Source organism: Copadichromis virginalis, linkage group LG11 (genome assembly GCF_057382275.1).
Source record: "Copadichromis virginalis isolate Kocher_CV1m ecotype Utaka linkage group LG11, C_Virginalis_male_GT1.1, whole genome shotgun sequence".
Classification (NCBI taxonomy): domain Eukaryota; kingdom Metazoa; phylum Chordata; class Actinopteri; order Cichliformes; family Cichlidae; genus Copadichromis; species Copadichromis virginalis.
The window spans coordinates 637510-662077 of NC_140628.1; positions in this window are offsets into that span (position 1 = coordinate 637510).

A 24568-nucleotide genomic window follows, 5' to 3' on the forward strand; every position below is an offset into this window, starting at 1 on the left:
TGTTTTGTTGGTCATTCATTTTTGTCATGACATCACTTTGATTAGCTGAGTATCTGAGGCTGAGACCACAGGACTGTAAACATGATTGTTGGGCTTCATGTCTGTGCTGAACAGTCATTTAAGATTAGCTAGTAAATGACAATTAGCTGATGTTGCTCATGAGACTAAAGTCATCTCACTGTGGTAATGTAAATATAATATGGCCAATATTATAGTATATATATATATATATATATATATATATATATATATATATATATATATATATATATATATATATATATTACAGCAGTGAGCCAAAGATTCAAGTTGCAGTTATTCATATATAGTTATCACCTTAAATCTTCAGTCAAAGACAAGTATCTTTGACAGTGTATATACAGATGTATTATGCATAAGAGACAAATATATTGTTCTTTTAATACGTTGACATTATTACATTTGGCTCAATGCTTACATACATGTGTAAAAAGGAAAATGTACGAGCTGTGATAACTGTGTCTGATAGAATGAAGAGTAGACTGATATATGAAATATTCCTTTATTGGGTGAGAAAATCAGACCATGTCATAACTGCTGTAAGTCGCACAGAATAGATATCAGTAAGTAACGTATTCTGAATACTTTGGATTACTTAATATATTATCATGCTTTTTACAACAACGTGAATGTACTATTGCTGTGATTTATTACTGTTACTGAAGGTCCGCGACTCCGAACTGTAGTAAAGGGACCTCTGGCTAATACGGCGGGGTCCCTGTCGGCTCGTAGCCGAAAAATAGCTTTACTTTGTTTTATTTTTATTTATTATTTATTTATTTTTGTTTTTTAACTCAAAATGTCCTGTTGTAACTGGACTTTTTGAGTTAAGAAACAGAACAAATCCCAACAACACTTCCCTCATGGTGCTTTATATTGTAAAGTCAGACCCTACAATAATGCACAAAGACTCCAACCCCCTAGAGCAGGCACTTTGGCGACAGTGGGAAGGAAAAACTCACTTATAAAGAGAGAAACCTCCGGCAGACCCAGGCTCTGGGATGGGGTGGCCATCTGCCTCGGCCAGTTGGTGATGAGGGAAGGAAGTTGGGAAAAAAGAGTAGTTATTTTTAACCACTCTGGTTTCAAAATTACATTTAGAAAGCCCAATTGAAATGAATATTTGAAGCCAATTTAAGAGTTTTCTCACATAATCACATGCACGTGTTGGTTAGACTTTAGCGTGCACATGAGAAAGCCCTAAAGATGATGTTTTGGCTCCTCAATTTTGCATGTTTTTTGAAGCTGCTGACGATTGCTTCATCCATTACTGGGTTTCTTGACCACATTAAGAGTACTGGAGAATCCCACCTGTCATGGAGTTCATTGTATATTGTCAGGGCGAGTTCTCCAATGTTCTCCAAGGACATTTTGTACTTTTTTGACAAGATTTTGTTCCAGATCTTCTGGAAAAGCCTCTCTGCAATGAACTCGGATGCTACTGGATTCACTGTCATCGTCTCATTTCCTTCGCTGATGGCGTGCATTACCAGATCTTTGGTCACATTTTTTACAACTTCCTTGTACTCTTGCCTGTCTTTAGAGACACTGAGTACTCTTGCTGGTAATGCCAACAGGTGTTTGGTGAAGATTGAGACGGTAATATTGTCAAGCTGTTCCCTCAGATTAAAGATCAAAAGGTTTTCTTTGCAGTTGTGTGTTTTGCAAAGATCTTTGAGAATGGCCTTGCCCACTTTGAAAATGCTGTTGTGGGATAAATTCAAGTGTTTCTCCTCAACTTCAGGCCAGATTTTCTCAATCAGACGACGGCTGATGCAGTTAGGAGTGAGGCGCTCTGTGAAGATCTTGTATTTGGAGGAGACTTTTTCTTTGGCCAGTAAAACCACCAACTGAACAACCCAGTTGACGCGCACCTTTTTCTGCAGCTTCAGTGTCTTTTCCAAAGCTGATACTTTAGCCTGGTTGGTCTCATCTTTGAATACAAACTGCACTTCTTCTAACACTTGTTTTTCCTGTCCAGTTTGTTTCTTTGCGTCCTCTACCATTGTCTTCTCCTCTGACAGGACTTTCTTATTTTCTTCCTCCTCGACCTCCAGGTCGCCCAGTGTACTCTTTGGCAGAGTGCACACTAATTCTGGTTTTGCTTGTTGGTCACTCGTGTTTGACATTTAAGCTACGATGTTACAATGAGTCAGACATTCAAATGTGACTGAGGGTAGCAGAACAAAATCTCATCCAGTGAATCGCTCGTGACTATAAGAAACGCGCTGGTCCAGTGTGGGTTTCACCTGCAATTTATAGACCTGAGTTGACTGTGACGTCACGGCCTGGTTCTTTTGCCTTTCATCTTTGAATCAGGCCCCGCCCACAACAACGTTCCCTATTGGCTCTTTGAAAATAGGTAACGCCCATAAAGAACGGGCTGTCGGAGTTTCTGACGTCATGGCCCGATTCTCTCTCCTTTAATGTTTGAAACAGGCCCGAAAATACGGTGGCCCTGAGAGGCCAAACGGACTGCAACTTCAGAAAACACTTGCAAAAAGAAAAATGCTGCAAAAAGAAAAATGCTGCAGAAAGAAAAACGCTGTAAAAAGAAAAACGCTGCAAAAAGAAAAATGCTACAAAAGCACACACAACACAACGGAAATATTTCTGGGGAGACAATAACCAGACGGACCAGTTGCACGAACCAAAACATGTATGTATGGCTGTATCCCCCAATTCAGGGTCTGCAGCCTTAAAGGTCCTCAAGGGCCGCACTCAAAGACCGCTGAGGCCGGAAGTGTGAGGCTTGTAGGCTTGTGAGATGGGACGGTCTGCCCAGGTTGCCTAGCAACCATGATACTAACAGCTGGAAACGTTTCATACAGCTTTGTTTGACAGAAATGAAGGAGAACATATTTTGTACATTTGTTTCTACATGAGCTCTGTGTGATTAGCTGAGTATCTGAGGCTGAGACCACAGGACTGTAAACATGATTGTTGGGCTTCATTTCTGTGCTGAACAGTCATTTAAGATTAGCTAGTAAATAACAATTAGCTGATGTTGTTCATGAGACTAAAGTCATCTCACTGTGGTAATGTAAATATAATATGGCCAATATTATATTAATCATTATTAGTTATTACAGCAGTGAACTTGAACTCTGTGCCAAACACTGAGCTTCAGTAAAGATTCAAGTTGCAGTTATTTATATTTCCTGTCACCTTAAATCTTCACTTAAACACAAGTATCTGTGACAGTGTATATATATAGATGTATTATATATATATGAGACAAATATTGTTCTTTTAATATGTTGGCATTACTAAATTTGGCTCAATGCTTACATACATGTGTAAAAAGGAAAATGTACGAGCCGTGGTAACTGTGTCTGATAGAATGAAGAGTAGACTGATATATGAAATATTCCTTTATTGGGTGAGAAAATCAGACCATGTCATAACTGCTGTAAGTCACACAGAATAGATATCAGAGCCTTAAACAGGCTGACGTCTGCTAAATGGGTCAAACTGGGCAGAAAGTCTACAAACACATAACATCCTTATAGAATATGATGTAACACTATAGATCAACTTAGCTCAGAATATATAAAGCATATAAACAGTTACAGCAATATGATGCAACAAACACAGCAGCTACTGATCCAAAATACTCAAAGCTTCATAGAACTGAAACCAACATTTATTTTAGCTCCATTCTGCTGCTGATACAGACTTTAGGTTTCTGAACATTAAACTTGTTGCTGCCTTTCATAGTGTGTAACTTGAAGGCCCTGAGTACTCTGAGTACTTTCTCCCACACTGGAAACACTGGGATGATCACATTATTTGAACATTACCTAATAAGACTGATTCAGCACAGACAGTTATGTTAAACTTTCCTAGCAGTCCTTCACAAACAGGGAACAGTCTGTCTATTCTCTCCATCTGTCAGCTGCTGCTGGCTCTTCCTCCTCCTCTTCCTCACACACTGCTGAGTTTGTCCTGGTGGATCATCAGGGCTGCAAAGCCTCACAGATGATGTGCAGCAGTGGGTCCCTCAGTCTGTCCTCACTCTGGACACTTGCAGTCGTCACACATGGAAATCAAATGTGTGATAAGCTGCAGGATTCAAACACAAGTGTAACTTATAAACACATGTTCATACTTTTATTCCACAATCAGAGAGAAAGAAACAGAGAGCGAGTGCAGGACAGACAGACAGGTGACAGTCTCAGGTGTACACACTGCTACACAACAGCACAGAGAAGCAGGATTTAGTGTTTGTGTTATTACGAGTGTAAACAAGAAGAGTTCCAGATGGTGCAGTGGACACATGTGTGACTGCTGTGATTAAAGCATCTTTCTTTCAGCTTAACGAGTGAACCGTCAGCTCGTTCAAACACACGTTAAAGTCCGTTTGGCTCGACACCACCGAACAGAGGCAGCAATATAACACAGCTCACATTAACAGTGCAGTGAATCCTGCTTGTGCCGTGATGTTCAGGACTGCAAACCGAGCAGCATCACTGACTTTCAGCCTGTTGTGTTTGTGGATATATGACTGACTTTAATTATCCATAAATCATCAGATTCTCTGTAAGATTCTCTGTAAGATTAAAGTCAACTATTGAACGGTGGATATTTTGAAGTAAAGGCTTTAAAACCAAGTTAGTACAAACGTCACTAATGTCACATAACTTTGCCGACATGTGGCCAACAGCAATGTTTTAATGTTCTTCATTATTCAACATTCGCACATAAATAAGTGACGTCATATTCAGTACTTACTTTTGACAGTTCACTCTTCGGCCGCTCCCTTCTGCCTTCTGCCGTATTTTGCGGCAAAATGAGCCACACGCACCGCCGCGCTATGAATTTTGGGATATATGGGACCACGAAGCGTGCACCGGACCACGCTTGATATTTGGGGAAATCAGTTAGGTGGCACTGAATTTTTCCTTACTTGTAATTTTGATATTGATAAAATCCCTTTAGAAACCTCTGCTTTTCATCGTCAAGCTTTTTTAGTTTGGACTCCTATTTACAAGCACTACTTTAGTCCACACAGTTATTATATCTGGAATAACAAGGATGTTTTATTTAAAAGAAAATCTCTCTTCTTAGATAATTGGTTTAGGAATAACATTGTTTTAGTCAACCAATTATATGATTCGAATGGTACGCTTTTCTCCTATGAAGAATTTTGTTTACATTTCAATTTAGCTATAAATCGTCATGATTATACAAAAGTATTTGGATCAATACCATCAGGGGTTTGTATGCTGTTTAAGAATCAACCTAATATCACTTCATTCCACAGGCCGTTGGCATCTCCCATACAAACTTTTGTTGGCAAGATTTGCTTTTCTAAGCAATCTAAAAACAACATTAAATCGATCAGATCTTTATTTCAGAGTACCATAACCACGCTACCATATGTTATTTTTTTCTGGAACCGGCTGTCAGATGGTGTTATGTGGAACGAAGTTTGGAGACTGTCATGGTCCTGAGTCTGAGGACTCAGTGTTTTGTGTTTCCTTATGCTTTTGTTCATTCCGAGTGTGTATTCTGTTGTGATTTTGCCATTTGTTAGGTTTCTGTTCTTTGCCTGCCTGCTCCCACTTCTCTGTGTTCCCTCTGTCTGTCCATGGTGTTATTGTGTCTGCTCATGAGTCTGCCTGTCAAGTTCAGTGTCCTGTCTGGTTCTCTGTGTCTGTTAGTTTCCTGTTTTATTCTGAAAGTTCATGTCTCATGTCAGTGTGTTCAGTTTTACCTCTCCCCTGTCTCGTTAGCCTAATTGCTCCCAGCTGTGTCTCCCTCCTGTGGCCCATTCCCTGATTACTCCCCGTGTATTTAAGCCCTGTGTCTTCCTGTGCTCTCTGTCGTGTTGTCTGTTTAATGCCATGTCCGGCTGCATCATTCTAACCCGGTGGTCAGTCTGCATCTCTCTGCCATCTTTCTTTGTGTATTTTGTTCCTCCTCCCGTGCGTGTTTGGTTTAAGTTGAGTTCTTTAGTTTCCCCCAGTTTAGGTTGGTTTACTCCCCGCTCTGCTCCTCCTGTTTTTGTCACCTTATCACCTCTGCAAATAAACATTCACTCGCACCCCAGTCAGTGCCTGCATCTTGGATCCTTTTCTCAATTCACCACACGACTGCTGTGCAGCCGTGACAGAGACTCCCTAATCAGTTTTTAATTACCAACAAAATTAAAGATATTTCTTATAAATTAATGCACAGAATTTATCCTTCTAAAGATTATCTTCAAAGCAAATTCAAATTAGACATTGATACAAGCTGTAGCTTTTGTAAAACTTCCAAGGAATCTACTACACATCTTTTTTGGTTTCGTAACCTTGTACAAGATTTTTGGCAGAGTTTATGTGTTTTTATCTCAGAAAATGTATTTAAAGGATTTGTACTGTTTTGGAAATATGTTTTATTTGGTCTGCACAAAAACCAAAGACAATTCAACTTTGATAACAGATATATGATTAACTTGTTAATTTTAATGGCTAAATTTCATATTCACAAGTCCAAATGTTTAGGAAGACATCCCTCTTTTTATGTATTCTCCTTTGAACTTGTAGAGTATCTTAACTCAATTAAGAACTCCACTAACCCAAAAGCTATAAAAACTATTGGTGTTTGTGAAAAAATCAAGCTCTTTCAATCACTTTATTCTTTGGCTTGATCAGTTACTTTCCCCCTAGCATATTTATATTGTTGGTTCTGAATACTGTTCCTGTGTCTGTTTGTCTATATATACAATTCTTTTGTATACAATTCTTTTGTAAGCACAACACCATTATTGTGGTACTGTTTAATTCCATTTTGTATTGTACTGATGTTTAAATAAAGGTTTTGGGAAAAAAAGATATTTGGGGAAATCGATGGCGCATTTGGAGTACACATCGAATTGGGACAGCCGTCGTCGCGTGGCGGTGACGTAATCGAATTGTTTTGTTTTCTTTCTTTTTTCGCTGTCAAAGTCGATCTTTTTTTTTTTAAATTTGCATTTGCACAGAAATGCACAACAATTATGGCAATCTCTACAAAAATTCTATTTTCCCAACATGAAATAGTATCAGAACAGGCTGAATTCCAACATATAGAAGATAGATAATGAACAGGAAGTACAAACAACAACAAATAAATAAATAAAAACAAACCCCACACAGAATCAAAGCAAACAAACAAACAAAACAAAAAAAAAGATGTTATACCTTAGGGGTTTTTTAGCAGATCTAGTTCAATAATCATATGATTCAAAACCAGAGTTTGTTTTTTGTCCATAAATTTAACAGATGAGAGGAAGAGGCAGAGTTCTTTGTGAAAAGTAAAAAAGGACGGCTTTGTTTTCAGAAAACGACATTTGTGAATGAAGAATTTTCCCATAATAATTATTACATTTAGAACATTTTCAAGCTTCTTTTCTTTTCTTAGAGAACCAAAGATAATATCGTTTTTAGAAAATTCAAGTAAGTTTGTAATCTTTGGAAAGAGCCAGTAGTGCACATCATTCCACAGGGCTTTACAGAATATACAATTATAAAACAAATGTTCTGTTGATTCAATATCCCCATCACAAAAAGAGCAAGAATTATTATCAATAGCAAAGCGACGTCTGAGAAATTCTTTGAAAGGGTAAATACCAGAGAGTATTTTGTAGTGGACCTCCTTAGCTTTGGGTGGAATGGGAAGTTTTAGGTAATTTTTTCGATCTCTTTCTTTTGATCACCGGAGAACAGATGTGAGAAGGAATTTGGATTGGATCTATAAGGGAAAAAATATTAGTAAATAATTCCCTAATTTGGGAGTTTTTTAGACTGTTAGCTGTAATGTTGTGCCCATTTACCAAGAGTTCAGGGAGGTCAGGGGATCTATAGTCAGGGTTTTGTAAAAGATTATATGCTGTACATAGAATGTTTTGAGGGATAGCCTTAGTAATTTTTTGAAATTCGTTGTTATTTATTTGCAGATTATAATTGGTGGTGAAATCTTCTAATAAAAATTTACCTCTATCATTTAACAAATGCATCACTGACCAGATGCCCTTATCGTACCATTTTTTTTATAAAGATTGATTTGTTTCCAACGTTTATGTAGCGACAGTTCCATAGGGGAGTGTTGTGTGGCTATAGTTATGTTTGTATATTAATTTCCAGTATAATACAACTTGCTGGTGAAAGGAAGAGAGCTGTATGGGGAGTTTTATGTCAAAATCACATCTAAGTAAAAGATTAATTCCACATAGATCTGAGAATATTTTGCTTGGAATGTGAAACCAAAGGCTATTTTGACTTCTTAAAAATGACCTAAGCCAATTTATTTTTAGGGTGCCATTTAAGCTATGTAATCGCACTTAAAATGCATACTTCAAGCGTGCAGACCCTGAATTGGGACACAGCCACTGTGGAGCGCCATATTTCGACTGCCACAGTAGCCGGAAATACGTACCCTGCATGGACACAGTGGAGTGGATCGTAAAGGTTGGGACAGAGTCTTTCATATGTACATTTGCCGTAATTTCATAATTCTGGCAATCTGGCACTCTGTTTGCGTTACAACAACAGTCATTTTTAAATTGTGTGTGTGGGTTTTTTTTTATCGTCCTTCCTGGCAGAGAAACACATGTGTCTGTTTACTGGCCCTGGTTAAAGTGAGAGCGCTGGATTTGTCAGGGCTCTGTGTGCGGGCAGGCGGAGAGGAGGATCCAAACGCAGGACTCAGACACAAACGTGAAACTCAAAACTTCAGCTTTATTGCTGACATGAAAACCAAAAGTGAAGTGACCACTGAAACCGGAGACCAGGAACACACAGGCATAATCTGAGGGTACGACGCGACACTGAGCACAGGAAAACACAGGGCTAATATACACAGGGTGGTAATCAGCGAATGGGCAACAGGAGGGAGACACAGCTGGGAGAGATCAGGGTTAACGAGACGGGGGAGCCAAGCTGCCCACACTAACATAAGACGCAGACCTTCACAATAAAACAGGAACAAGCAACCATCACACTAAGACACAGACTTGATATTTGAGAGACAGACAGAAAATGACACATGGAACTAGACATATACTAAGCAGACCCAACCGAAGAACAAATCCTAAACACAAACATGAAACTCTAATAATAAACATCATAATCATCATCATCATTAACACAACAAGAGAACAAGAAAACAATCCCTGATGCAAAATTACACCAAAACATAATAAACTCAGAATACTGGGTCCAACGGACCCAGAACCGTGACAGGATTAAGGGCTTACAAGACAAAAAATACACAAAATACTGTACTTCTTACTTCCACTTCAGTAAAAAGTTGAGTGAATACTTCTACTTTTAGTCGAGTATTTTTAAACAGAGGTATCTGAACTTTAGTAAGGAATGTGTGGACTTTTGACACCTCTGGTTAGCATTTAGTGGTCAGTTTCAAACGTATTTGTTTTTTGCTTGTTATCGAACAAATCCACTACTTTTCACTGTCAGTAACATCAATGCACATCGTTCCATTCAGTGCATATCACACTTTGTCTTTCATTCCACCTGCATCAACATTGAAAAGTTTGTCACAAAGCGATTTATATATTTATAAATACTAATACTCTCTATTCAGGCAGCACGGTGGCACGGTGGTTAGCACTGTTGCCGCACAGCAAGAAGGTCCTGAGTTCAATTCCACCATCAGGCCGGGGTCTTTCTGTGTGGAGTTTGCATGTTCTCCCCGTGTTTGCGTGGGTTCCCCCCGGGTACTCCGGCTTCCTCCCACCGTCCAAAGATATGCAGTTTGTGGGGATAGGTTAATTGGATAATCCAAATTGTAACTAGGTGTGAATGTGCAAATGGTTGTCTGTCCCTGTGTGTTGGCCCTGTGACAGACTGGCGACCTGTCCAGGGTGCACCCCGCCTCTCGCCCTATGACAGCTGGGATAGGCTCCAGCGCCCCCGCGACCCTGAAAAGGATAAGCGGAAGGATGGATGGAATACTCTCCATTCTATTCTGCTTTTTTATTACTCAGATTTGAGTTAGCCTTTGTTAAATTGTCTGTTATATGTCAATAGATACGTATGTCACAAATTAAAGTGCCTTGTAAATTATGTTTGTTTTTTTAAAATAATTTTCTCCCCAAATCTCTTACATGCTAACTGTAACGTGTTATTTCTGCTAAAACCTGAACTTAAATGTGTATATGGTGTTTATCTGTTTCTCTCTGTTTTAGATGCACATATCAATTTGGAATTCTGCCTCCAGGCCAGAATTGCAGGAATGCACCACGTGTTGCAGAAGACTCTTTCACTGCCCTCTGTGCCCCACTTTCAGACCTACTGTCAGGGCAAAGATTGAGGAGCAGATAAATGGACACATTAAAAATGCTTTGCCTTTCAAAGGTATGTTGAATTAAATATACCTCATAGTTAAAGTTATAAATATGCACTTCTTTTCAGCACTTCTGCAGTCTCTCTGTTGACTCAAAAGTTGCTTTTCACATTGTACAGTTCAGGGCATTCATCAGCTAGAAAAAAGTGTGTTTTATTAAATATATTTTTATTTCTTCTTCACCACATTTCTTGACAGCTCTTGTGATCCACACCATTTTGCTTTCATTATTGAGCATGGCTTGGATGCTTTTCTTAATATGTACAATCTGATTGTTAGATAAACTGATTGCATTCTGTACAACTACATTTAAATTATATGTGGGGTTTTTTTCTCTCTTACAGACAAAATGATATGCCGGTGCAGGCTGCAGTGTAGGACGACAGGACACTTTCACTGCCCTGTCTGTAACATGACAATCATACGGCGTGGGGATATGGCACGGCATTTATTGTCATGTCAGCATTCTTCAATGCCAAGTCAGCCACCACTATCAGGACTGCTCTCCGCTGCACTCTCCGTGGAACCCCGCCCCCCTCCCGCTGCACTCTCCGTGGAGCCCCGCCTCCCTCCTGCTGCCGTGGAGCCCCGCAGAAACAACTGAAAAGACTAACAATAAGTCCCCCCAGGCCACCCCACTGGACACGCCACTGCGAACAGACCGGGCCGAACCTCCACAGAAGAAAATACAGTCAGATGATCCTGACTTCTCAGCAAAGGTTCGCATCATTCATAAACTCATTAAGACAGTGCACCATTTAAAAAATGTTTCGGGGGACGGTCCTCCTCCCTCTCTGAACAAGATAGCTCACAATCTAATGACTGTGATTAAGCTATCCCCAATAGTGAAGTGCAGATTCTAATTGAGGGCAATGCTAAGAACTGGGCTCATACAACCATCATAATCCTTCGGGATCATTATAATGAACGCATGGAGGAGGCAGTTAAGACTCTTTTTGAGTTTCCTGAACAGGACTGGAGAGGCCCGTTTGAGATAGCGGCATCCTGGGCCAAAAGGAATCTGGGCCGCCGTCTTCAGCCTGAATCTTTGGAGCAAACTGAGGCTGTCATTGTGGCGAAGCTGGCAGACGTGCAGGCAACTATTGGATCGACGGAGCGGAGCAACGCCATCAATGAACCAGATCATCAGCCACAAGTACATGGAGAGGTGAGACATTTGGACATGATTGCACCCCTGATTGAAGCATCGCAATCAGCTTCTTTGGACACACAACCCGCAGCACTGCAGGCCACTACTGGCCGGATCGTTTCTGTCACAGCACAAGTTCAGGCTCCACCCACAGCTAACACCGCACCCAAAACTACGACTGCTACGACGTCTGACCCGATTGGAGGTGAACTGTCACTCTCCAGTAAGACAGAGGAGGGAAGAGACGGCGATCTGAGACCTGCCACTCCTGTGCATCTACAGGAACCAGGGCCCAATCAAGTGGCAGCGAGAGACCAGAGGGTGAGGAGAATCCCTACAGCACTTCATGGGGTTTCTTCTGAGGGGAAATCTTCTCCCGCCATTCAGCTACAACAGAACATGGAGGCGATGGACCTCATACAGGGGGAATCCACCCCCAAGAAGACCAACACAGCTTCAGTTGGACAACAGGTATGCACCCCGATGAGACATCCAAGCACAAAGAAAAAGCTCAGAGAGTGGAAACTGCACACAAAGGAAGCATCGGTGATCACTGGAGACACCAATGTGGGCTTGATTCCTCCTTATGTTGCGGAGGGAGTCCAAATTGACAGAATGGGGCCGTGCAGAGATCCTCGTGGATAAAGCAGACAGTGACACATCGGTGGAGAAGCTGGTTCTCTCCTTCGGCCTGAATAACAGGTGTCAGAGGGATAAAAATTAGGGGTGCAACGATATTCGTATCGATATTGAACCGTTCGATACAGTGCTTTCGGTTCGGTACGCATATGTATCGAACAATACAACATTTGTAATTTATTTTATCAATTTTCCTTCTGACGATGCTGTCTGTGTTGAGCGCTCAGTGAATCTGTGTTCGACTACTCCGCCTAGGCTGCACTGTCCAGCGCAGATCCACTGAGCGCTCAACACAGACAGCATAGTCAGAAGGAAGAGCGCAGGGCACCTCCCCCACCCTCATTCAGATCTGGTGTTTGGAATTATTTTGGTTTTCATGTGACGTATGACCCTGAAGGTAAGCGAGTCATGGACTAAAGTAAAACAGTATGTTGGATGTGCCATGCAATGCTCAATTACATGGGTGGGAACTAGTGTGTTAGCGCAGTTAGCTCGTTAACGTGTTGGCCGTCTAGCCCCATGCACGGAGCGATCGGCGGTAGCTCGTTAACGGAGATTTGCCGTGTTGTGGCGTTAAGGTCATTTCAACGAGATTAACCTGAAAGCACTAGTGGGAACACAACGAATATGACTGCACATTTACGCCGACATCATCCTAGTGCAAAGACAAAAACAACAAGCATGCTACTAACTTTAGCCGAGTCATTTAGACAGCTGTTAGCACGTGATTCTCCTTATGCTGCTGAGAATATAGCCCAGAAGAAGCGGATAGTATAGCTTTTATTTTGGAAAGAGCCATTTCTCTGTAATAAACTCTCTTTTCCAAAGATGAGTGATTCCTCAATCAGATACAGGGCTCGCAATATCGCTAGCCCGACGTCCCGGAGCTAGCGATTTTTTCAGTCGGGCTACCAAAATCTATCTCTTCCCTGCCCGTCGGGCTATTGTAGGAAAAATATATGTCAATGCTTTTGCATTCTTTCAGAAATGTAGCTGGGTAATTATGTCATTGGCATCGGTGAGCCGCTGTCAATATGTGACATATTGAAGTCGCGTTTGAATTTGCGCTCGTTTTTTTGCTTTCACTTTGCAATCGTGCGAACTGTGTATAGAGAGCGACAGCACTGATCTGTGAGTGATGATAATTTGTGCACCAATTCCTCTGACATCGTCTTATTAATCGTTAGCTTACTATGCAAACATGACAAGTGAAATCTCCCGCAGCAAGCTTAAACATGTGAGAGGTTGATCGCGCAGAGAATCGCTGAGCTTATGTGAGTCCCTGTGTAAAAGCATTTCAGTTCTGCTGAGCCAAATAAGACAGGTCAGGGTGAAGAAGTGACAGCCAAAGAAAAGCTTACCACAAAACGGAGAAGTTATGACAAATCAGACTATAAGGCAAAAAGAAAGTGCAGCTTTATGGTTTCATGGACAAAAGAATTTCTGTGGCTGCGATATGACGAGCTAAATAACCAGGGCTGCACATAAGTGGTCCGCAGGTGCGCATTCGCTGTCAAAATAAAAAACACGCACAAGGGTTAGGGTTAAATTTAAAAACTGTACTTTTGAGTTAAAATATATATTTATAATTTTAATAAATGACAAATTAAAAATGCATGAACATTTTTTTGTATCGAAAAAATATCGAACCGTGACACCAAAGTATCGAACCGAACCGAACCGTGAATTTTGTGTATCGTTGCACCCCTAATAAAAATGTACCAATAAGGGAGCTGAGAAGAACGCTGAGGTCGGCACAAGAAAAATTCCCCCAAGCTGACATTTATATTCCAGTGATTAACTTTTCTTCTGCCCTTCCCAAAACAGAACAAGACACATTATTACACATAAACAATTTTATTGCAGGTTTAAAGGAGCACATACCTGCTCTACCTGCTGATAAGTTCAGCACAGAATCGGACAATCTTCGCTGGACGGACAAGACTGCAGAGCACATGTTGGATCATTGGAATGATCATGTTAATGGAGCATCTCCATGAAACCAATTTGAGTGACTGATTTTATGTACTCCTGTGCTTGAGGGAGGCTTCAGATGCCATTTTGTGAGAGTTTAACCCCAATACAACCCACTAGAGGGTGCTGTAACTCCATTTAAGGGAATTTTCCCCTTCTCTTTAATTTTCTCCTTGTTTCTTCATTTTTTATTTGTATAGACCCTTTTATGGCCATCCCATTATAAACTCCTGGCCCTGAAGCCTTCCCCAACCTTAACCTCTTTTAACCCCATGCAGGGATTTCATTCCGGCCCTAAACCTAACCTCTGGGTTCCCTAAGCCTTTCAAACTTTCAAACCCCTTTATTTGGGATAAGAGAGGACACTTCCCTCCTGGAGAGCAATCCATGAGTGACGTGGGGGCCCGGGGTGGGAACAGGTGTGGTCTGTGCATGGAGTTTGGCCACCTTCCATGGCCAACCTCCCAACTTGAGCTCCCCCATCTAAACCCCCTAACCCTAACCATACCCCCTCCCCCATCCTAATTCTAATCTTACCCTGGGGGCCATAACACAAAACCCTCATCCTAATGTTTACAGTAAATTACAATTGGACATGGATATTCTCTACATTACAAAAATTGATTGAAACCTCTTTTTATTGGATAAAAAAATTCCCTCTGTGGGGGGAAACTCCCACTAGGTTTATATCTGGGACTCTCCACCATTTGACCTTAGAACTGAAGAAGCTTCTCGGTGAGAGGTGAAACGTCTTCAAGTAACTTAAAGAAGTCCAGACACTTTTCTTTGCAAGCTCCTTTGACTACGATGACCTGGATGACTGAGAACCTTAACAGAGATAAAAAAATTATATTTAGATTAATAAACCGTGGAATCATGTAAAACATTAAAAACAGTGTATTCAAAATAATATTTTCTGAAAAAACTGTTTCATGGGACAGGGCATAAACATCAGTGTTAAAAAAGGAATATGGCATGGTAAAACAGTTAAAAAACAGTTATTTCATGACATCATTTTTCAAAAAACAAATACAGTTAAAAATATTAAATATTAAAAAGTTTATTGTACAATGTTTACAGTTCATATTTAATGGTAATGGTTATAAAGGTTCACATACAGAAGGTTAATACAAATTTTACAAAAGGAGAATTGGAAAGGGATTGACAAAACAAAAAACATTCACAGACAGAAGGGTATAAAGGGAGGTGGAGTCAGCCAGGGGTTCATTTGGATTTGAAGCATTGACGAGTGAACATCTCTTACCAGCTGCAGCACTGTGCATTACAGCCACATTTTCGCAGCAGGTTTTTTGTGTGCCAAGCGCCTGAAGAAGACCCTTGAGGGGTCGAAACGTTGCGCGTACGGCACACTATTTTTTGAACGTTTTTAATTAATTAAATAAAGCTTTTGTTTTAATTTTTCTTTGTTCTTTTTCCTTTTTTTCCCTTTCATTTTCTTCATTTGTATCTTGCCTCATAAAAGCTCACTTAAGAGTTATAATTATTTAGATAACAAAGGTGAACCCACATCACAAGAACTACAACAATATACAAAACATACAACACAACAACACAAACGCAAACATTTTCCAAAGATTGAGGACTGGATGGCCTCAGCTGATTGGACCGTCGTCCGATACGGAAAAAGGCAGAGGCTTTCCCGTAATCGTGACAACCAGCAGGGTGGGTTTCCTGCGGGAGGGATGGCCCGTGCATTTCCTGCCTCACAGAGGTGGCAGGCTCAGTCCCCTTCCCCTAACCCTAACCCCCTAACCCTATCCACATTCCAAGAAATCCAAACGTGGAAATGTTTGCACACACATGTGATTATGCGCAGAGGTCCACCCTACCAGCCAACCTCAGATCTCCACGCAAGCACACATGAATGCACATACATTTACACACATCCAGGGATGAACTCCCGCTCAGAACACAAATTCCAAGATACTGTAACAGTCACAATGGTGTGGTGTCTCTTTAAGACACCCAAGTCGAGGGTTGATGGTGTCATCAGTTTGTGCCACTGCTCTCTCTCTCTGGGATTATGAGGACACGTGCCTGCATGCTTGTGTTTAACGAGGGACGGATTTATGTTCTCTTCTCCAAACCTTTGTTTTGTTTTGTTTTGTTTGCAACGCTTGGGTTGTATGGACGCTGGGCGTTATGTTGTTGAGCCGCAGCCGTTCAGCCGGGCTTTTATGTGGTTAGTGAAGACGGCGTATTAAAGAACCACCGTGGATTACCGATACCAGCGTGGGTGTGTGTTCTTCCGACTAGCCTGCTAGGTGTTTTACCGCCTCCTCTCAACCACGCAACACAACCCAACGTTACAAAATGGCGCCCGAACATCTTCTCCTGGACCTCAGTATGCAGTATCTTCGAGCAGCTGATGATTGATACATTAAAAGGTACATCACGGCAAAGTAGATCTAGTAGTAGTCTGCCATACTTCGCGGAAACAGACCAGGCTGGCCTCGATGCGGACGTCGGGAAGATCACAGATTCACCGGATCACGGAGGTGTGTTTCCACGGCAACGAGCGAAGCCGCCGCAGCGCTGTTTTCGGGATGTATTATCGTTATCTGCTGAACGCCTTTACTGCGACACTTTTGGATTAACGTGGATTCACGCTACTTGGACACGAGACGGATGCCGCTTCTTCATAGTTTCTGAAGTGCATGTATGCGGAGTGAAGCGCACCGGGGTTTTTCTCTCCCCTTCACCAGCCGAGCTCACGCTGCAGACTTTGCTTCATCCGCACGGTCTCTGCAAGTGGGAACTTTTCCACGGGACAAACCTCTATGCCGTGTCAGGACTGGACAAGTTTGGAGTCGACTGGAAAATCACTGTACTGATGTTGTGAGTGTATATATATATATATATATATATATATATATATATATATATATATATATATATGGGGATGTGGCGTACAACACTAGAGGCCAACTCCAAGCCCATAGCACAAGTCACCATCAAGTGCGGGATCTACCAAGGAGATGCTCTGTCCTCACTGCTGTTCTGCTGTTCTGCATAGGCCTGAACCCCCTCAGTGAGATCATTAACAAGACTGGCTACGGATACCGACTACGGAACGGAGCAGTTGTCAGCCACCTCCTGTTCATGGATGACATCAAGCTGTATGCCAAGAGTGAACGAGACATCGATTCACTGATTCACACTACCAGGATATACAGCAATGACATTGGAATGTCGTTCGGACTGGAGAAGTGTAGTCGGATGGTATCAAAGAGAGGGAAGGTAGTCAGAACTGAGGGGATTGAACTACCAGAAGGCAACATTGCAGACATAGAGGACAGTTACAAGTACCTGGGGATCCCGCAGGCAAATGGGAACCATGAAGAGGCCGCTAGAAAGGCTGCAACCACCAAGTACCTGCAGAGGGTCAGGCAAGTCCTGAGGAGTCAGCTGAATGGTAAGAACAAGATCCGGGCCATCAACACGTACGCCCTGCCCGTGATCAGGTACCCTGCTGGGGTAATAGGCTGGCCAAAGGAGGAGATAGAAGCCACTGACATAAAGACAAGAAAGCTCCTTACCATGTATGGAGGGTTTCACCCCAAGTCCAGCACCCTGAGGCTGTACGCTAAGCGGAAGGAAGGGGGCCGGGGACTGGTGAGTGTCAGCACCACAGTCCAGGATGAGACAAGGAACATCCAAGAATACATTGGGAAGATGGCCCCAACTGACCGAGTGCTCAGTGAATACCTCAGGCAGCAGAAACCCAAGAAAGAGGAGGGAGACGAGGAACCATCATGGAAGGACAGGCCCCTGCACGGTATGTACCACCGGCAGATAGAGGAGGTGGCTGATATCCAGAAATCCTACCAGTGGCTGGACAAAGCTGGACTGAAAGACAGCACAGAGGCACTAATCATGGCAGCACAAGAACAAGCTCTGAGTACAAGATCCATAGAGGCTGGGGTCTATCACACCAGGCAAGACCCCAGGTGCAGGCTGTGTAAAGATGCCCCAGAGACAATCCAGCACATAACAGCAGGGTGCAAGATGCTAGCAGGCAAGGCATACATGGAACGCCATAACCAAGTGGCCGGCATAGTGTACAGGAACATCTGTGCCGAGTATAACCTGGAAGTCCCGAGGTCAAAATGGGAGATGCCCTCAAGGGTGGTGGAGAATGACCGAGCTAAGATCCTGTGGGACTTCCAGATACAGACGGACAAAATGGTGGTGGCTAACCAACCGGACATAGTGGTGGTAGACAAACAGAAGCAGACGGCCGTAGTGATCGATGTAGCGGTTCCGAATGACAGCAATATCAGGAAGAAGGAACACGAGAAGCTGGAGAAATACCAAGGGCTCAGAGAAGAGCTCGAGAAGATGTGGAGGGTGAAGGTAACGGTGGTCCCCGTGGTAATCGGAGCACTAGGTGCGGTGACTCCCAAGCTAGGCGAGTGGCTCCAGCAGATCCCGGGAACAACATCGGAGATCTCTGTCCAGAAGAGCACAGTCCTGGGAACAACTAAGATACTGCGCAGGACCCTCAAGCACCTCACCAGCTAAAAAGCAAATCATAGAAGAGCAAGTGGAAAAAATGCTACAGGATAACATCATCGAACCTGTATCAGGACCATGGGCAGCCCCCGTGGTCATTGTGAACAAACCCCCCCCGCGAACCACGGTTCTGTGTTGACTTCCGTGGTCTGAATCAGCTGACCGTGAAGGATTCTTACCCACTCCCGCGGGTGGATGAATCACTGGACTTTCTGTCGAGGGGGAAGTTTCTCACAACACTAGACCTCGCTCGAGGTTACTGGCAGGTCCCCATTGCTGAAGAAGCTAAACCAAAGACTGCTTTTATCACGCACTGTGGCCTGTTTCAGTTCAGAGTCCTTCCTTTCGGCCTGTGTAACGCCCCTGCGACTTTTCGGAGGCTTATGAACAATGTTCTAGCTGGCCTGATTTATAAGTCCTGCGCGGTGTATCTAGATGACATTGTTGTCGCATCACCGACCTTTGAGCAACACCTGCTTGACTTAAAAGAGGTCCTTGGTAGGCTTCAGTCCGCTGGCCTCTCTTTAAAGCTGAGCAAATGAAAAAGAACTCACCTTCCTTGGTTATCGGGTTACGCCGGCTGGCATTCATCCTGATCCTGACAAGGTGAGAGCTTGATCTTCTCCCTCCCTATGCCGTGATTGGGAGCATGGACCTTCGTGCTCTGCCTTCTGTAATTGTTTCAGACCGCCCACATATTCGTCAACTGCAGCTTGAGGACCCAGTCACAGGCTCATTGCTCAATCAGCTGGAGAGTGACCAACAAACTGGGGAGGATAATCAAGATCTGGAAAAGTATGTTGTACATGATGGTCTCCTCTATTTCCTCGACCCAAAAACGAAATGTGGTCTCCACCCACTCAAGCAGCTTAAACTGTTTGCTCCTACTACACTCCGTGGTTATCTGCTCAAGTATTACCACGATCATCCTACAGCCGGACATCTGGGCATTGCAAAAACGCTGGCACGCTTGTGTCTCAGATTCTTCTGGCCACACATGAACTCTGACGTGAAAAAGTATGTGGTCTCATGTTGTTCATGTCAAGCCACTAAGCCAAGTCAAAGAAAAACAGCAGGCCTTATGGTCCCTATCCAGCCACAAAGACCATGGGAGTACGCAGGGGTGGACTATGTTGGCCCACTGCCCCGCACACAAAGAGGGAATGCTTATATCCTTGTTTTTGTGGACTATTTCTCAAAATGGGTCGAGGTGAGTGCTGTGAGAGAAGCCACTGCTCAAGTTGCAGCGAACAAGTTCATTACTGACATTTTTGCCCGACATGGTTCTCCCTCCCACCTTATTTCTGATAGGGGAATGCCTTTCGTCAGTGAACTCTTTGAGCATGTTTTGTTGACTCTTGGGACTGAACACAGACTAACGACTGCATACCATCCTCAAACGAATGCAACTGAGCGTGTAAATCGCACTTTGAAAACGGCCATTCGAGCCTATGTTGGGGATAAACACACCTCTTGGGACAAATATCTTCCCCAGATCTGTTTTGCACTGCGCACTGCGCCTCACGAGAGCACAGGCCTGAGCCCGTCCATGATGCTGTATGGGCGAGAGTTGGACACGCCCTTGGACCTTGTCACTCAGCCTTCCGGGGAGGGACTGAGCGACCCTGAAACGTCCCACTCAGATGACCTGAGAGCTTTACTTCGGGATGCTCATGAACATGCTCGCTTGGTGCTCGGAGAGAGTCATAAAAGGCAAAAGCACTACTATGATCTGAGATGTCGCACAGTCTCTTATGAAGTTGGGGACCTCGTCAGAGTAAAGTCGCACCCAAAATCAGATGCATCGTCCAACTTTTCTGCTAAGTTGGCCCCCCTTTACACGGGTCCCTACCGCATCTCCAAGAGGATGTCTGATGTGAATTACTGTCTCACCACAGTGGACACTGGGGAGAGAGTTGGAGTTTTTCATGTTGCAAACCTGCAACCATTCTACACCTGGGCCTCAGCTTTATCTGTCAAGCGTGCAAAGCTAAAGGCTACAGCAGATTTGGATCTCAGTGTCCCGGCAGCTTGCCTCCTGCTCTTTCAGTCCCAGGCCGCATTGACTGTGACGCTGTTGACACCACTCCCGCGGTCTTTAGCAACGCCTTTGCTGAGACTGACTTTGACTATGCTGACACTGTCCCGCTTTTCGTGGACCAGAACTCTTTCCAAGAGACTGCTGACATTGCTCTGGAGACAGAGGTTAACAGTTCAGCTCCTGCTGATGATGGGTGTGCTGTTAGAGGTTCTTATAACCTCAGACCAAGACGAGTTCCTAGAGTCACCGCTGACTGGTCAGTCAATAGGTGGACCAACCCTTTTCATACTGACAGATTTGACCTAAAGTGACCTTGTTTGCTTTTTGATGTGTTTCATGTGGTCTACTGTTGTAACAGGACCGTTGTTTGAGTTTTCTACGATTCATGTTGGCAATGTTTTCATGTTGTGGTAATATGTTCATGCTTACTGTTACAGTTTTTGGGGAAAAGGAAGAAACGCAATGTAAGAAAAAGAGGGAATTTTGTTCTGTAATTGTCCTGGCTATCCTAAGTTTATTTTCTTTCTTTAACATTTATTTAAATGGACATTCACCATGTGGGACACTGTCATGTATGCCAGTTTGTCAATTTTGAACTGTACATTTCCCTGTTTTGGTTTTAACGTCTTATCCTGCTGACCATGTATGGAGGCTGGTTAAGTCTGAACTGTACCTTTGCTGTGTTCGGCTGGGGACAGCCTTTGTTTAACCCGGGGGGAATATGTAACAGTCACAATGGTGTGGTGTCTCTTTAAGACACCCAAGTCGAGGGTTGATGGTGTCACCAGTTTGTGCCACTGCTCTCACTCTCTGGAATTATGAGGACACGTGCCTGCACGCTTGTGATTAAGGAGGGACGGATTTATGTTTTCTTCTCCAAACCTTTTTTTTGTTTTGTTTGCAACGCTTGGGTTGTATGGACGCTGGGCGTTATGTTGTTGAGCCGCAGCCGTTCAGCCGGGCATTTATATGGTTGTTGAAGAAGGTGTATTAAAGAACCACCGTGGATTACCGATACCAGCGTGGGTGTGTGTTCTTCCGACTAGCCTGCTAGGTGTTTTACCGCCTCCTCTCAACCATGCAACACAACCCAACGTTACAATACCCAAACATGGAAATGTTTGCACACACATGTGATTATGCGCAGAGGTCCACCCTACCAGCCAACCTCAGATCTCCACGCATGCAGACATGATGAACATACATCAATTCAATTCAATTCAATTTTATTTATATAGCGCCAAATCACAACATAAGTCGCCTGAAGGCGCTTCATAGATACAGAGAAAAACCCAACAATCATATGACCCCAGATGAGCAAAAACTTTGGCAACAGTGGGAAGGAAAAACTCCCTTTTGACAGGAAGAAACCTCCGGCAGAACCAGGCTCAGGGAGGGGCGGCCATCTGCTGCGACCGGTTGGGGTGAGAGAAGGAAGACAGGATAACAGGACATTTGCACACATCCAGAGATAAACTCCCCCAAAGAAAACAAATTCCAAGAAATCCAGCCGTGGCAATGCTTGCACACACATGTGATTATGCGCAGAGGTCCACACTACGAGCCAACCTCAGATCTCCACGCAGGCACACATGAATGCACATACATTTGCACACATCCAGAGATAAACTCAGCCCTAAAGAATCCACATTCCAAGAAATCCAATTGTGGCAATGCTTGCACACACATGTGATTATGCGCAGAGGTCCACCCTACCAGCCAACCTCAGATCTACACGCAGGCACACATGAATGCACATATATTTGCACACATCCAGAGATAAACTCCCCCTCAGAAACCAAATTCCAAGATATCCAGCCGTGGCATTGCTTGCACACACATGTGATTATGCGCAGATGTCCACCCTACCAGCCAACCTCAGATCTCCAGCAAGCACACATGAATGCACATACATTTGCACACATCCAGAGATAAACTCCCCAACAGAAACCAAATTCCAAGAAATCGAGCCGTGGCAATGCTTGCACACACGTGTGATTATGCGCAGAGGTCCACCCTACCAGCCAACCTCAGATCTCAACGCAGGAACACATGAATGCACATACATTTACACACATCCAGAGATAAACAACAGTTATCACTCATCTTAAGTCACAATTTGCCAGACACGGGATTCCTGAAACGGTGATTTCAGACAACGGACCACAGTTCAGCTCCCGTGAATTCCAAGACTTTGCAAAAGAGTGGGAGTTTTGTCACAACACTACGAGCCCCCACCATGCACAGTCAAACGTAATGGCAGAGAGAGGAGTACAAACAGTGAAAGTCTTGTTAAAAAAGGCAAAAGCCGAGGGGAATGACCCGTATCTATCATTAATAAATCTGAGGAGTACACCGTTGGAGGACATTGGAGCGTCACCAGCCCAGCTGCTAATGGGTCGACGCATAAGAACAAGACTTCCAGCAACATCACAAAGATTGAAACCCCACATGGTCACTAAGACAGTGCAGCAGTTGTTAGAAACAAGACAACAGAAACAGAGAGAATACTTTAACCAAGGAACCAAAGCACTTAAGCAACTGCAGGTTGGTGACACTGTCAGAATATGGCAACAGGGTGTATGGAATCCAGCTCAGGTGACAGGTTTATCTGAACATCCAAGATCTTATTATTGTATATTTTTATTCTATTTTATTCTACTGTATATAGTATATTATTTTATTCTATTCTGTACAGCTGTGTACTGTATTTATTGTTATTGTATTCTAATTTTTGCGTCATAACTTTTGCACTGTCCACTTCCTGCTGTGACAAAACAAATTTCCCACGTGTGGGACTAATAAAGGTTATCTTATCTTATCTTATGTTGTTCAGATGCCTGATGGACAGACATATAGAAGGAACAGAAAGTTTCTAAGGCAGTCAAGGGACAATCAAAACGTGACACAGCAAAATGAGTGTGATAAAACACAGGGACAAAGTGAGATGGACATGCAAAGTAAAAATGTCACTCCCACAGAGTTTCCAAGTTCCCCACTCAAAACTGCGAGTGGACATATTGTTTCCAAGCCCAGAAGGCTTATTGAGGAATAAAATGAACATTATGTTTTGAGCACATGCTTTGATGTTAAAAAAAAAAATGGGAAGAGAAAATATGTTCACTAGAGAGAAATGTGAGTATGCCAAGGAGCATTTATTTTTTTTCTCCCTTTCTTTTTTCCACTGGTCATGCGCCTTGAGTGGTGTTGTGAGTTACTTTGTTGTTTGCCCCTGTTGTTGAAAAAAAAAAAGGGGGGATGTCATGATATGAGTGAACAGTTGTTGTTTAAGGTGCAGTTCATGTGGAAGCCACCGGAGGGTGGTGTGGAGATAATAAAAAAGTGATGGCTAAAACCCAAGACGGTGTCATATCTGCTCCCTGAAGTAATATCGTAACACACCCTACCAGCCAACCTCAGATCTCCACGCAGGCACACATGAATGCACATACATTTGCACACATCCAGAGATAAACTCCCCAACAGAAACCAAATTCCAAGAAATCGAGCCGTGGCAATGCTTGCACACACATCAAATCAAATCAAATCACTTTTATTGTCACATCACATGTGCAGGTACATTGGTACAGCACATGTGAGTGAAATTCTTGTGTGCGAGCTTCACAAGCAACAGAGTTGTGCAAAATACAATAATGTAAACAAGCAAAATACAAGAATGGCTACATCTGAAACTAATAAATATATGTACAATATATAATAGTATATGCATTTCTGGATGTGTATACTAAATATTTTTCCACGTGTGTGTGTGTGTGTGTGTGTGTGTGTGTGTGTGTGTACACATATTTTACAAATTAAATAGAGTAAACAATAAATAAAATATATAAAAATATACA